Here is a 16,869-nt window from a genome sequence, read left to right on the forward strand (position 1 = left end):
AGCGAAGCGTGTGGTTCGCACGCCTAGCCGTTAACGCAAACCCTGAGTCTGCATCGGAGTACGGCCGAACTTCGTTTTGCGTAGCTTAGTCGGGTGGCCCCCCTAGGCATTCTTGTTGATCTGGGAACGGTCTTGTTGTGAGACTCCGCACTTGCTATGCGGGTTCGAGCATGCGTGTATGGTAACATTGGTGCACCCCTGCAGGGTAAATCTTATCGATAAGCCGTGTCCGCGGTTATGGACGACTTGGAGCTATTTAACTCGATCATAGAACAACTTACACCTAATGTTGTCGCTAATAACTTGCTAATTACTTGCGTAGTAAGTTAGCCCTATTATAATGGAATGATATAAAATTGTCAACTGTGTGTGTGCCTTGTTAGTACCTCTTGGCTAAGGGGGATCGCATTGGCTAGGTATTGTTTGCAGAGTATAGAACTGCTAGATTATGCGCTCTCTCACCTTCTCTGATAGACGAATGTTGTAGCGTGTCTCTATTGGTTAGTTGCTTTGCTGCCGCTAAACTCCACATATAGCCGGGCAAAGTTTACACCGCCCACCAGCGAGCATAGCTGGTCTTGTCTCGCAAGTATGTGCCATTCGGTACTTACCCTCGTTCTCTTCCTCTTTTTCCGGAACACGCTTTTCGACAAACAGGTACGACAGATGATGAGCAGTACGCAGGTGGCTACTTTGTCGAGTTCACGGACGACGACTTCGTTGCGTAGCAGGATCGTTCCTAAGGCAGCAGCATGTGGCTTGTTGGTTATGGAACCCCGCTTGGTTATCTTCAGAACTCTTAGTCCCATTTGGATTTTGTCTGTACCCAGACTTTTTGCTATCTTATGTATGATGTATTGATGGGACATGTGTCCTCTGCGTGTCATTTGTATCTTGCTCAGTAGAGCGTTGCTATATATGAACTTTATTTCCATCTTTTGTGTCGTAGATGGTCATGTTGTGATATTGAATCTGTATTCTACCCTTGTATCCTGTGCACCGTGCGTGTATGTGTGAAGTGCACAGGAAGGTGAAGCACTCAGGCTTGGAAAGCCTAACGTGAGCCTATGAGGTGGGTGTTGTGTGCATGGGCGTGTCGAGCTGTTGCTTGGCCTACCCATAAGCTTGGGAATGCGAGGCGACCTCACGGTCCTTTGTAGTGACCTCATGCACATAAACCCCTCGTACTTGCGCCCTCTGGGTTTTCCTACTCCTGGGGCTTACAGACTTGGTATCAGAGCAGGACTGCCTTTAGGAGCCCCTTTGCAGCGGACGAAGTTGTGTCTAGAAACTCATATTTATTAGCTACATAGGAAAAATTGTGCGCGAGAGTAGGAATTCTGCTTTTATTTCTTACCCCACCCACCCTCCCTCTGGTAAGGACGTGCAACGGTTTTACTCTATTCTTATCTTGTTTCACCTAGGCTTGGACGTGTTTGTGGGAAACCATAGTGTCATAGGGAAAAGTGTTTTAAAAATTTTCTGTACTATGGTTGCTTCATTATCATCCGTTGTCATTCTCCACATATAATCTGTTCCTTTGCCATGTTGGTATTTTCATGCTAATGTGTCTTCTCTTTGTTGTTCCGTTGCTATCTCGACCACTTTTTGTTCTGGTGCATATATCAATTTTCCTTCCCCGGAGTTGTTTTCGCCAAGCTCATACCTTGTTGTTTCCCTTTCAATATGCATAACTAGTGTCAACACGATCCAAGTTATTGACACTTGCTATTGCAAAACTTCTGTATAGCTGCACTTCATCAACCTCGCAAGGTATCTTTGTGAAGTACTTTTGCTGCTATCGTTCTAATCTTTTACATGTTATGGCTACCTCTCGTGTACTTGAATTCTTGTACCTTGAAGATATCTTGTCATATTCATGTTTCCTTTGAAGTTCTCGTTAGCACTAATATTGGGTTTTGTTAAATTCGACAAATGTTATGATGTTGTTGTTCCGGCGCAACCCACCTACGTGCCTCGTCCGAAGGTTTTGTTTCCCGCCCTCCCACCCCTCTTTCTGTTCAAAGGAGATCTCAAGTTCAGCAAAAGTTCTATGTCAGCTTTACAAGACAAATGGTTCCTCGTCCTTTCTATCAACCCTTTTTCAGCTATAGTTCTATTTGATACCGGAGCGTCACATTCTTTCATCTATCAAAGTTTTAACTTGTTGTTCGAGGTTTTCCTCTTTCTTCTTCTTAGTTCCGGCTTTAATGTCATCCTTGGCATGGATTGGTTGAAGGCCAACAAAGTTGTCATTGATTGCGCCAAGCATTCAGTTTCTTTTCCTACTTCATCAGAAACCTTGACCTATACACCTTCTCAAACACCTTCCGTTCAGCTCTTTGCTTTGAATCCTAGTTCTCTTCCGGAGCTTGAGTCTATATCGGTGGTTTGCGACTTTCCTGATGTCTTTCCTGGAGAACTTCCAGGTATGCCACCTGACAGGGCTGTTGAGTTCGTCACTGAACTAGAGCCTGGAACAGCTCCTATCTCAAAAAGGCCTACAAAATGGGTCCCAATGAGTTGGCTGAACTCAAGAAGCAGCTTGACGAGTTGCAAAAACTTGGTTTCATTCAGCCAAGCCCTTCTCCATGGGGATGTCCTACCATCTTCGTGAAGAAAAAGGATAAAACTGATCGATTGGTGGTGGACTACCGTCCTCTTAACGAGAAAACGATCAAGAATACATATCCTCTTCCTCGCATCAATGAGCTCTTTGATCAGCTTGCGGGTGCAACTGTGTTCTCTAAGATGGATTTGAGAAGTGGTTATCACCAAATCAAAATCCGCAAAGAGGATGTACCCAATACAGCCTTCAAAACTCGTTATGGTCTCTACGAATACACCGTCATGTCCTTTGGCCTCACTAATGCTCCTGCCACTTTCTCTCGGTTGATGAACTACATTTTCATGGAGTACCTCGACAAGTTTGTGGTAGTCTATCTTGATGATATCCTTGTCTACTCCAAGTCCAATGAGGAGCATGAAGAGCATCTTCGCCTCATCCTCATGAAGCTTCGTGAACACCGTCTCTATGCCAAGTTCTCCAAATGTGAATTTTGGCTTCCTCAAGTCGTCTATCTTGGCCATGTCATTTCGGGAAAAGGCATTGCTGTCAATCCTGAAACCGTCAAAGCGATCGTTGAATGGCTTCCTCCGAAGAATGTCAAGCAAGTGAGAAGTTTCCTCGGTTTGGCAAGTTACTGCCGCCGCTTTGTTGAGAATTTCTCCAAGATCGCCAAGCCTCTTACAGATCTCCTCAAGAAAGGCAAGAAGTTCCTTTGGTCTCTTTAATGCCAAGAAAGTTTTGATCTCCTCAAGCAGAAGCTCACTTCCACACCTGTCCTTGTTCTTCCAGATACTTCTAAACCTTTCCAGATATTCTGCGATGCCCTCTTCATGGACTAGGTGTTGTCCTCATGCAAGAACGTCAAGTTGTGGCGTATGCTTCTCGTCAGTTGAAAAAGCATGAACTCAACTATCCCACACACGATCTTGAGCTTGCAGTCGTGTTACATGCTTTAATAACATGGCGCCAATACTTGTTGGGCAACAAATGTGAGATCTTCACCGACCACAAGAGTCTCAAATACATCTTCACACAACCCAACTTGATCCTCCGTCAAACGAGATGGATGGAAACCATCAAGGACTTTGATCTATCTATCAGCTACACTCCAGGCAAAGCTAATGTCATGGCGGACGCCCTTAGTCGCAAGTCCTATTGCAACAACCTCATGATTCAAGAAAGTCAACCTGCTCTTTATGAAGAATTCAGGAAATTGAATCTTGAGCTCGTTCCCCAAGGCTACCTTGCAAACTTGGTGATCACGCATACTCTTGAAGATAAGATCCGAAAAGGACAGTTGCGAGATATTTGCAGCAAGAACATCAAAGAGAATATGCACAAGCCCAAGTACAAGTCTTTCTCTCTCGATGATCAAGGAACTCTATTCTTCCAAGGTCGTTTTGTTGTTCCGAATGATCCAACCCTTAGAAACCTCATTCTCAAAGAAGCTCGTGACACTCCTCTTTCTATCCATCCTGGCAGCACAAAGATGTATCTCAATATCAAGTCTACCTATTGGTGTACTAGGATGAAAAGGGATGTTGCTCGCTATGTCTCAGAATGTGATGTTTGTCGCCGTGTCAAAGCAGAACATCAGAGACCTGCCGGTGTCCTCCAACCCCTGAAAATTCCTGAGTGGAAATGGGATAAGATTTAGATGGACTTTGTAACTGGTTTTCCTAAGTCTCGGAAAGGCAATGATGCTATCTTCGTGGTGATCGACCGTCTTTCCAAGATTGCTCACTTCCTTCCTGTCAAAGAGACAATATCTGCTAATCAGTTGGCTGAGCTCTACACTGCAAAGATTGTTTCTCTTCATGGTGTTCCCTTGGAAATAAGCTCTGATCGCGGAAGTATCTTCACTTCCAAGTTTTGGGCAAGCTTTTAGAAAGCTATGGGAACTAATCTGCTCTTCAGCACAGCTTACCATCCGCAAACGAATGGGCAAGTCGAAAGAGTCAATCAGATTCTCGAGGACATGCTCTGTGCCTATGTTATCTCCTTCGGCATGAAATGGGAAGAATGCCTTCCTTTCGTTGAGTTCTCTTACAACAACAGCTATCAAGCCAGTTTGGGCATGGCACCTTTCGAAGCTCTCTATGGTCGCAAATGCAGAACACCTCTAAACTGGTCTGAAACCGGTGAAAGGCAAATCTTTGGCCCCGATGTCATCAACGAGGCTAAAGAAAAAGTGCGAATCATTCGTGACAATCTGAAGATAGCACAATCTCGGCAGAAAAGCTATTATGATAGCAAGCACCGTGATATGTTATATCATCCTGGTGATCAAGCCTACCTTCGTGTTACTCCTATGAGGGGCACTCATCGCTTCAGTATCAAAGGCAAGCTGGCGCCAAGATACATTGGTCCTTTCAAAGTTCTAGCAAAGCATGGTGAAGTCGCTTACCTCCTTCAACTCCCTGAGAAGCTCTCCAAAGTGCACGATGTCTTCCACGTGTCACAGATCAAGAAGTGATTCAAAGATCTGGGCCGTGCAGTTGATCACGAGTCCATCGACCTCCAAGAAGACCTCTCCTACAAAGAGCATCCCGTTCGGATTCTTGATGAAGCTGAACGCCGAACTCGCAACAACTCTGTCAAGTTCCTCAAGGTGCAGTGATCGCACCATTCTGATAAAGAAGCAACTTGGGAGCGGGAAGATCAACTCCGTTCCGAGTACCCGTCCTTTTTCTCTTCCTCCTGAGAATCTCGGGGCGCGATTCCTTCAAGGGGGGCGTTTGTAACATCCCAAGAGTAATACATAGACCCCTTTGTACCTTTCTTGCATTTTGTTCATACCATCATGTTGCATTCATGCATATCATCACCTTGGTTTACTAAATTGCATTTGCCTTCTTGGTTTTCTTTTGTTTGCTTGTTGTTCTTCTTCCTTCTTCTTCTTGGGTCATCCCCTTACTCTTGTGATGTTCCAAGAAAAGCACACACCATCTTCCCCATCTCTTAAACCCTAAAACAAAAGGGTCATGCCAAAAAAAATCCAAAATTTGGTGGATCTTATAATCTCTCTTCCTCTCCTATGTTGTTGCAAGCCATTGCTTTGCATTGGAGATGCTCCACCACAAATGAATGGATTATTTTGCTAAGCTTTTCCAAATTATTTTTGTACATAAAATCATGGAGCTTATACTTCTTTTAGCTCTATGCCTTTTCCCTCTTTTAATTCTTTCTCATCATCACATGTATGGTGATGTGCCTCTCATACTCTTCTCTCCTCATTTCCAAACAACAACTTCTTCTCAATTCATAAAATTGTTTTGTTTTGAAAACAAAATAAAAATAGAAATTCAAAAGAAGAAATAAAGAGAAAAGAAAAACCCTAACTAGCTAAACCCATCTAATCTAACCCACCAGCCCACCAACTCTCTCCTTTCCTTCTCACCACCGCAGCCCACCTGGAGGCCCAATACCTCCTTACCTCAATCGGTACGTGAGCCCCTCATTCTTCCCCTTTACACATCGACGCTTCATGCCATATCAGGCAACGTCGACCTCCACGAGCGCCATGACGCCACCTGCTCCATCGCGCGGTCCTCCTCTTCTTCTCAAAAGCAACAGCACCCTCACCAGTAACCCTAGATTGCCTCCATTCCTCAAGCAGCGCCACCACTTCCTTCCCTGCAAGAAAACCACCACCGAGACAAAACCTCGTGCCACCGTCTACCCTCATCGTCATCGCCATGTTCACCGGCGCGCCCACCTGATCCGTGGAACGGAGCCACTGTGTCATCCTCCACGTCCTCGTCTGCTTCAAGGAACCTGGGACATCAAGATCTGCACGAGATCGACCTCTTCTGCATCATCTACTTCACGGGCGTCTCTTCTTCTTCAACGTCGGCGTCTCCCTCTGCTACCCTTCCTCTTCAACGAGCCCTAGGGTGAGCCGCACCGTCTCTCCTCTCCCCTGCATGCCTACATTACTCTGCATCAACAACGGGAGAAGAAATCCGAAGCAGAAAACGATTTCAAAAACAAATTAAAATGTACCTTTTTCATCTGTTCACGGTGGTTCCTTGCCGACAATCTCTCCGGCGTTTCTGACCACGCCAGCACGCGTTTTTCATACCGTTGACTTAGATCTACAACTTTTGTGTTGGAGTCACCCAGATCTGAGGTCTGTGCGCGACGCCACGGTCAATCAAACATCGGTACAGGAAATAGATCTGCTGCACTTTCAGATTTTGCTGTGACGTTGTCACGTTCTCCAAAGCTCACCGCCGGCGCCACGGTGCTCCTCTTTGGGCCACTCCAACTCCTTTCGAAATCTGGATACTTCCACTTACTCAACTCGTCGAGAGTTCCTCAATTGGTCTCCCAGATTCTTCGTTATCAGTGCTTTAAAACGCGTGCACAAAAGTCACCTGCAGTGTCACGTCTTCAGTTACAAGTGTCATCTCTTTTTCAGTTTTCAGTTAACCGCGGATACAACCTTACCTTGTCAGCGTCATGTATCTGTTCAAACTCACACAGCAGGGATCTCTATCGCGCAGACCAGGGTTCGATTTCCCCCTGGGCGCATAAAACCCAATCCTTTTTTCTGCTTCCTCTACGTTGGATGCTGACCTGGCGTGGGACCCAGTTGTCAGTGTCTCTGGCTAGAGTCCATTCCGGTGCAATTCTTCTCCCGCCAAAATCTCTCCAGATTCAAATTAAATTCCTTTTACAGCTTTTTGCTCACTAATGGTTTTTAAATCTTTTACAAATGCATTTTCACAAATCCAATTTTGACAAATGAGATATCTACATTGCTCAACTTTTCATGATCTATCCAACTATGAACTTAGTTTTGGGTTTTGATTAAATAAAATTTGTACATAATTAAAATCTGAATTAATTTGAGTAATATGGCATAATTCATAACTCTCTTTCTACAACTCCAATTTGCATAAAATTTATATCTTTTTTCATCAAAAAACATGAGGATTTCAAATATCATCATGCCATGCATCATTGACATCATATCTGGTTCGATCAAATTAAAATTGCAAAACTTGAACTAAATGTTATGTGAGGGTGTTCCATTATTTCTCACTATATTTGAACACCCCACTTAATTTTGCTATGTATGAAACCCTTGCACCTCATGCATCATATTGCGCATTGCATACTTGTATTGATTTTGTGCTATATCTTCCTTGTATGTGCTATTTGGTTCTTCTCGAGTAGACACCGACGCAGAGCAGTTCGAGCAGGAGTACGAGTTTCCCTCTGGAGGATCGTGTCGGTGCTTCTACCTCTGATCTGACAGGCGAGCCCACCCCTTCACCTATTTTTCATTTACATGCTATTTTGATCTATTGCTATCCTTATGTTGCGATTATGTTGTGTCCCGTGTCCTATCCACCTGTTACCTATATGTCCGAGATACACCTCCTCGCCCTACCCTTTGGTTGTTGTTTGCCAGCTGTGCGAGTCGTAGGCGAGTTTAGGGTTTTTGTTGATATCTCGAAATGTTCGGAATATCTTGTTGGGATGTTGACACATGTAGCACCTTTTCAAAATGATGATGATAACACAACTTAAAATTGCTAAGGGATATAACATTGCAGAGGCATCTGTGAGCCCCTTTGCGAAAGCATCGGAACTTTGACTTGCTAATGTCCCCTAGGACCCGAGTTCATGTTATCTGTCTCTAAGACTGAGCGCGCTAACCACTCGTGGGAGGATTTATCGGGACCCCCCATCACCCATTACCATTTCTCAAGTCCGTTGAAAAGGGGGCCACAACCTTGGTTTTATTTGCCTATGTCGTGTATGCCATGCTTTACTTACTGTTGCCTTCGGGTGTTTACTTCCTGTTGCCTTCGGGTGTTTATTACTATTGCCTTCGGGTGTTCACTTCTGTACTGTACGCCGCTGAACGTTTAGCGAAGCGTGTGGTTCGCACGCCTAGCCGTTAACGCAAACCCTGAGTCCGCATCAGAGTACGGCCGAACTTCATTTCGGGTAGCTTAGTCGGGTGGCCCTCCTAGTCATTCTTGTTGATCTGGGAACGGTCTTGTTGTGAGACTCCGCACTTGCTATGCGGGTTCGAGCATGCGTGTATGGTAACATTGGTGCACCCCTGCAGGGTAAATCTTATCGATAAGCCGTGTCCGCGGTTATGGACGACTTGGAACTGTTTAACTCGATCATAGAACAACTTACACCTAATGTTGTCGCTAATAACTTGCTAATTACTTGCGTAGTAAGTTAGCCCTATTATAATGGAATGATATAAAATTGTCAACTGTGTGAGTGCCTTGTTAGTACCTCTTGGCTAAGGGGGATCGCATTGGCTGGGTATTGTTTGCAGAGTATAGAACTGCTAGATTATGCACTCTCTCACCTTCTCTGATAGACGAATGTTGTAGTGTGTCTCTATTGGTTAGTTGCTTTGCTGCCGCTAAACTCCACATATAGCCGGGAAAAGTTTACACCGCCCACCAGCGAGCATAGCTGGTCTTGTCTCGCAAGTACGTGCCATTCGGTACTTACCCTCGTTCTCTTCCTCTTTTTCCGGAACACGCTTTTTGACAAACAGGTACGACAGATGATGAGCAGTACGCAGGTGGCTACTTTGTCGAGTTCACGGACGACGACTTCGTTGCGTAGCAGGATCGTTCCTAAGGCAGCAGCATGTGGCTTGTTGGTTATGGAACCCCGCTTGGTTATCTTCAGAACTCTTAGTCCCATTTGGATTTTGTCTGTACCCAGACTTTTTGCTATCTTATGTATGATGTATTGATGGGACATGTGTCCTTTGCGTGTCATTTGTATCTTGCTCAGTAGAGCGTTGCTATATATGAACTTTATTTCCATCTTTTGTGTCGTAGATGGTCATGTTGTGATATTGAATCTGTATTCTACCCTTGTATCATGTGCATCGTGCGTGTATGTGTGAAGTGCACAGGAAGGTGAAGCACTCAGGCTTGGAAAGCCTAACGTGAGCCTATGAGGTGGGTGTTGTGTGCATGGGCGTGTCGAGCTGTTGCTTGGCCTACCCATAAGCTTGGGAATGCGAGGCGACCTCACGGTCCTTTGTAGTGACCTCATGCACATAAACCCCTCGTACCTGCGCGCTCTGGGTTTTCCTACTCCTGGGGCTTACACTAAGTCATGTTACTTATGTATCATCACGTATGAAGAGGAGACAAGCATCGCACGCGGAGGAGAGGATCAGCTGGACGTGAAAAAGGACGTCAAGATGGACGTGGAGCTGGACATGAAGATGGACATGAAGAAATCCCATGGACGCGCGAGGGAGGAGCGGGAGGCATGCGCGAGAGGGGAAGACGCAGTCCAGGCCGGCCCAGCACCCGGTCAGACCGGCCGCAACACCGGCGCGCCCGGTCCCTAGCCCGGTCCGACCGAGCGGCACGCCGGCCGCACCCCGGCACCAACCGGACGATCTGCTGACGCAGACTGGGCGGGGTACTGAGCCGAAATCAGCCCGTCCGGTCCCTGGCCCGGTTTCAACCGGGCAGTCCGGTCCCAGGCCCAGTCGAACGGCCCCCAGACTGGCCGAGTCCGAGTCTGTCTTGACCAGATCTATTCTGGGTCGGTTATTTTTGTATCTTTTCGACCTGAGGTCATCCCGGACGCCTATATAAGTGCCCAGGACGCCCCACAAGTTGCTTTAGACCACGTTTAAGATAAACCCTAGTTCTTAGTTGTTTGCTATGCAAAACTATTGAATCCCAACTCTCCAATTCGTTGCGATCTGGAGTTTTATGCTACTGAAAGTTTGTGTGATCTGTTGTTCCATTGGGGATTAGAAGATTGCAATCTACCGCTTCGTGGTCGGCGGCTACGTGCGCAAGTGTGTGGAGTTGCGGTTGAGAGCTGTTGCATTGGCGACAGGAATCAATCGAGAGACTTCGTCGGCGTCATACAAGTTACCCTCCTCATATCATCGATTCCCTCCGCTGCTACCATCGCGTGTTCATCACCACCCATCGCTTACTGAGAAGATCGGGCAACCCCTTATCATCTTGGTATCAGATTTCAGCATTTCCTCGGTAAGCCATCCACAATCCACCTCACAGTTTAGTTGTGAGTGTTTTCCTATCCAGAAAAAGCCAAAAAAAAGTTAGAGTTAGGGTTTGCCATAGCCTTAGATTGCACTAATTTCAAGTTTTAGTTGATTTTCGTAGTTGTTTTTGCGTATCTTTTTCTTGTATCTAGTATTGTTAGGGTTTGAGTCTCTATTATCATCTAGTTTCAGTTTTTGTTACTCCGAGTCCACATAGCGTACAGTGTGCTTGTTCCCAACCATAGACACAGCCTATCGATATACGTGACTAGGAACTTCCCCATAAGAGACTAGTTTTACCGCTCAACAGGCTGCTCGTTAGGTTTTTGGTGCTTTGCATATCTTGTTGGCTGTGTTATCAAGGAGTTGAGTCATAAAATCAAAAAAAAAGGAGAAAATTCAAAAAAGCAAAAAAGAGCTACATAGCTGCGTTACAAAACGAAAATACAAAAACAAAAGTGAAGTACTAGTAGAATCAAGTGAAGGCCTAAGTTTTCTTTACATCACCCATAGTTGAGCAATCTTGTGCCTGTTACGTTGAGCTTTGCTAGTGTCTCTCGAGCGCATTGCAACCTTTCATCCATATAGTTGCATTGCCACATTTATCGCCTTGTGTGAGTATCATTGGTTGTCTACGGTCAGCGCTAGAGCTTGTTATTGGTGCAAATAGGTAGCCCACCTACAGCCCCACATATATCCTGCTTTGTCGTGTGATTTGCTTGTATACCCTTGATATTCGCTTTGCCACATCCGTGCACTAGTCTGTCAATCCAAGTTGGTAAGCAATACTAATTCACTTTGGAGCGGTAAGATTTACCTTTCTTATCAGTTTTGAGTGAGTTGTGAGAGTGCCACCAAAGATTTTTGTTTAGTGCACTAACCTACTAATCATGCCTGCTGAGGATGTTGATGTGATGCAGAAGAAGGATCCAACTGCTACAGTTACTTGGTTGGAGTATGAGGCACTCCGTGATCACCTACAACATGAAATCCGTGTTGCTAATGAGGCATTGGACAAGGATGTCCAGAGTGTCCACTTGAAGGTCGATGAGGCTACTACAGCGGTTAACACCGTTCAAGCAACGATGACGACTCTTCAAGCATCTATACAAACTCTGACTAATGCTGTTGGAGAGATACGTACTATGGTGCAACAACAACAACCACCACCTGATGAAGATGGCAGTGTGCAAGGTGACAATGCCGATGCTGCTAATGCTCAAGGGCGTGGTGTTGGTCGTGGTCTTGGACGTGGCGTTGGTGACGCATTCCGTGGTCGTGGTTTTGTCCCCGTCGGAGCCCAACGTGTTCCACAACAACAAGAAGATGGTTTGGGTAAACCCAAGTTCTCAATTCCCAGATTTGAAGGAGGTACTGATGTTGAGGAATATCTCACATGGGAGCTGAAGATTGAGAGATTATGGCGTTTACATCCTGACTATACTGAAGATAGAAAGATCAAGCTTGCTTCCTCTGAATTTGATGGATATGCATTGCGTTGGTGGGATGGACTTGTTCGTGCTCGAGAAAATGATGGTGAGCTGCCTATTATTACATGGCGTGCTATGAAGGCGGCAATGAGAGCTCGCTTTGTTCCTACCAATTATTTGCGCTCCGTATTTGACAAGTTGACCCAATTGAAGCAAGGTGTTATAGCGGTTGATGCTTACTACATCGAGATGGAGATGCTTATGCAGCGTGCCCGTGTCCGTGAGTCTCTTGAGATGACGCTACATCTTTTTCTGAATGGTCTCAAGTTTAACATCAAGGGCATTGTGCGTCATCACAACTACGCTACTATGAATGAGATACTACATCATGCAAGAGAAGCTGAGTCACAGTTGGCTGAAGAAGTGCAAATGAGGGGTCGTGCGACAGGAGCTGGGCGTTACACGCCTAGGACGCCCCCCTCTACGGCGACATCAACGCGCCCTGCGGATGTTTCTACTTCGTCTAGCAAGCCGGTATCCAATCTGTCCAACACAAAGAAGCCCGTTCCTGCAGCAAGTGGAACTAGTTCTAATATGTCAACAACGCACAATCGCGATATGGCTTGTCATACATGTGGTGGCAAGGGTCACTTCAAGCGAGATTGTCCTAACCGCAAAGTTATGATTATTAATGAGGACAATGAGTATGAAACTGGAGATGATGTTGATCCAAATGCTCCAGATGAGGATGATTATGACAGTGATGGTTTTGATGCTTATCCTTCTGAAGCTCAAACTATTGTTGTGTCACAGCGTGTTCTTAATGTGCAGTCAAGTGCATCTACACAGCGCTGCAATTTGTTCCAAACAAAGGCACTTGTTGGTCCTGATAAAGCTTGCAAGGTCATTATTGATGGCGGGAGTTGTCGCAATCTAGCAAGCAAAGAGTTATGTGCCAAGCTGAAACTAAAGTATCTACCGCATCCGCATCCATATTATATTCAGTGGTTGAGCAATAATGGTGAGATGAAGGTGAGCCACATGGTGCGCGTTGATTTTGAGATTGGACCGTATAAGGATTTCATTGATTTTGATGTGGTTCCTATGACGGTTTGTCACCTACTGTTGGGCCGGCCATGGCTCTATGACCGTTCTGTGCAACACAATGGCCGCGCCAATACATATCACTTGGAGTTCAAGGGCAAGAAAATTAACTTACAGCCTATGTCACCACAGCAAATTGTCAATGAGTCTCGTCAGAAGATTGAAGTAAACTTGGAGGATGCATCTATAGATAGGCGAGAGAATTGTAATGCCGTGAGTGATATAATGAAAAGTGAGAGAGTGAATTCCTTAGTCTCATTAGCCACCAAACAAGATATGAGAGAATTTAGTGAGGATCCTACAGCCATGCCTCTTGTGCTCTTGACATGACCCCTCTTCCTCTTGGTGTTTCTAATGTTTTGCAGGACTTCAGCGATGTGTTCCCGGAAGAGGTACCCGCAGGACTTCCACCATTGCAAGGTATTGAGCATCAAATTGACTTGATCCCAGGAGCTTCGCTGCCCAATAGGATGCCATATAGAACGAATCCCGAAGAGACGAAGGAGATACAGAAGCAAGTACAAGCGCTACTCGACAAAGGTTATATCTACATAAGCCTTAGTCCTTGTGTTGTTCCTGTTATTCTTGTTCCTAAGAAAGATGGTACATGTCGTATGTGCGTAGATTGTAGAGCGATAAACAACATTACTATTCGATATCGTCATCCTATTCCCTGTCTAGAGGATATGTTAGATGAATTGAGTGGTGCTGCTTTGTTCTCTAAAATTGATTTGCGTAGTGGTTATCATCAAATTAGGATGAAAGAAGGGGATGAGTGGAAAACAGCCTTTAAAACAAAATTTGGTTTATATGAGTGGTTAGAAATGCCTTTTGGTTAAACTAATGAACCTAGCACTTTCATGAGACTGATGAACCATGTTTTGCGAGATTTTATTGGCAAGTTTGTGGTTGTGTATTTTGATGACATACTAATCTACAGCCGCAATGAATCTGATCATATTATACATATTCGACATGTTTTGCAAGTGTTGCGTACTAATCAACTTTATGGTAATCTTGAGAAGTGCACATTTTGCAAAGATAATGTCATATTTCTGGGTTACGTTGTCTCTAAGCATGGAGCAGAAGTAGATGTGTCTAAAATTGAAGCTATTCAAAATTGGCCTACTCCCATGAATGTGAGTCAAGTAAGAAGTTTTCATGGTCTAGCTGGGTTTTATCGACGTTTTGTGCCCAATTTTAGTACTATTGCTGCACCTTTGAATGAATTGACTAAAAAAGGTGTTGCATTTGAGTGGGGCGTCCCCCAAGATCATGCTTTTGATGAACTGAAAAGATTGTTAACTTCTGCACCGTTGCTTGCACTTTCTGATTTCAATAAGCAATTTGAGATTGAATGTGATGCTAGTGGTATTGGAATTGGTGGTGTGTTGATGCAAGAGGGTCGCCCCATTGCATATTTTTCTGAGAAACTTTCTGGTGCTAAGTTGAACTATCATATCTATGATAAAGAATTGTATGCTTTAATTAGAGTTCTTGAGGTTTGGCAACATTACTTGTGGCCAAAAGAATTTATCATACATTCTGATCATGAAGCTTTGAAATATCTGAAAGCTCAATCTACTTTGCATAGGCGTCTTGCTAAGTGGGTTGAGTTCATTGAGTCTTTTCCATACATTATTAAACATAAGAAGGGAAAAGATAATATTGTTGTTGATGCTCTATCTAGGAAAACTATGCTATTAACTCATATTGATGTTAAAATTCCTGGATTAGAGGTGTTACGTGATTTGTATGCCACTGATCATGATTTTGCTGAACCATATCGCTTGTGTGCTATTGGTAAAGCATGGGAAAAATATCACATACATGATGGGTTCTTGTTTAGAGCTAACAAACTATGTGTTCCAGAATCGTCTGTGCGTTTGCTCTTATTGCAGGAATCCCATGCTGGAGGATTGATGGGTCACTTTGGGCATGAGAAGACGCTACTCATGCTAGCTGACCACTTTTATTGGCCAAAGATGAGGCGGGATGTGGACAGGTATGTGAAGAGATGCATTACTTGCAACAAGTCCAAGTCCAAGCTGAAGCCTCACGGTTTGTATACTCCTTTACCGGCACCTACTACACCATGGGAGGATATAAGTATGGATTTTGTGTTAGGTTTGCCGCGTACTAAAAGAGGCCATGATTCTATATTTGTGGTAGTGGACAGATTTTCTAAAATGTCACACTTTATTGCTTGCCACAAAAGCGACGATGCGTCGCATATTGCTAACCTGTTTTTCAGGGAGATTGTTCGACTACATGGAGTCCCGAAGACTATTGTTTCTGATCATGATGTGAATTTCATGAGCTACTTCTGGAAGACACTTTGGGGCAAGCTGGGAACAAAGCTACTTTTCAGCACTACTTGTCATCCCCAAACTGATGGTCAAACTGAGGTGGTGAATCGAACCTTGTCACAACTATTGAGATCCATGATCAAGAAGAACCTGAAGGAGTGGGAAGAGTGTTTGCCGCATGTGGAGTTTTCTTACAACAAGGCGGTACATTCTACCACGGAGTTGTGTCCTTTTGAGGTGGTGTATGGTTTCAAACCCATTACTCCACTTGACATGTTGCATTTGCCCATACATGAGAGAGTTAATATGGAGGCATCCAAGAGGGCAGATTTTGTGCGAAAGATCCATGTGAAGACTAAAGAGTTGATAGAGAAGAAAGGCAAGAGCAATGCTGCAAGGATGAACAAGAAGCGCAAGGAGATATTGTTCAAGCCTGGTGATATGGTCTGGGTACATTTTCGCAAGGATAGGTTCCCGAAGCTACGGAAGTCCAAGTTGCTTCCTTGTGGTGCTGGTCCTTACAAAGTGTTTGCCAAGATCAACGATAATGCATACTCGATAGATCTTCCACTTGATGAGTTTGGTGTCAGTAATTCTTTCAATGTGGCTGATTTGACACCATATGACGGAGAAGACCTTGGAGCATCGAGGTCGACGCCTTTTGAAGGGGGGGAGATGATGAGAACATCCCTACCTCACTACTACCTCTGTCATTACCAACTGAAGATGAACCTGCTGTGAAGCTCAAGTCCAATGAAGTTCGGATTGGACCTATTACAAGGGCTCATGCGAAGCTACTTAAACAACAGGTGAATTTGTTCCTAAATGATACGTTGATTGATGGGAACTTTATACTACCTAAGTCCTGTTACTTATGTATCATCAGTTATGAAGAGGAGACAAGCATCACACGAGGAGGAGAGGAGCAGCTGGACGTGAAGAAGGACGTCAAGATGGACGTGGAGCTAGACATGAAGCTGGACATGAAGAAATCCCATGGACACGCGAGGGAGGAGCGGGAGGCATGCGCAAGAGGGGAAGACGCAGTCCAGGACGGCCCAGCACCCATTCAGACCGGCCGCCACGCCGGCGCGCCCGGTCCCTGGCCCGATCCGACCGGGCGGCACGCCGGCCGCACCCCGGCGCTAACCGGACGATCTGCTGATGCAGACCGGGTGGGGTACTGAGCCGAAATCAGCCCGTCCGATCGGCACCCGATCCCTGGCCCGGCTTCAGCCGGCCAGCCCGGTCCCAGGCCCAGTAGACCGGCCCCCAGACCGGCCGAGTCCGAGTCTGTCTCGACCAGATCTATTCTGGGTCGGTTATTTTTGTATCTTTTCGACCTGAGGTCGTCCCGGACGCCTATAAAAGTGTCCAGGATGCCCCACAAGTTTCTTTAGACCACGTTTAAGATAAACCCTAGTT

General features: G+C 45.2%; 1 long non-coding RNA gene across 1 annotated transcript; it reads left to right on the top strand.

The window, feature by feature from the left end:
- The first annotated feature begins 7,740 nt into the window (after positions 1-7,740).
- Positions 7,741-9,387, top strand: LOC139838817 (uncharacterized). Its single transcript, XR_011756681.1, has 2 exons — positions 7,741-7,835; positions 9,111-9,387. It is a non-coding gene; the product is annotated as an uncharacterized lncRNA (long non-coding RNA).
- Positions 9,388-16,869: the final 7,482 nt, after the last annotated feature.

The sequence above is a fragment of the Lolium perenne genome, chromosome 4, assembly GCF_019359855.2.
Source record: "Lolium perenne isolate Kyuss_39 chromosome 4, Kyuss_2.0, whole genome shotgun sequence".
Classification (NCBI taxonomy): Eukaryota; Viridiplantae; Streptophyta; class Magnoliopsida; order Poales; family Poaceae; genus Lolium; species Lolium perenne.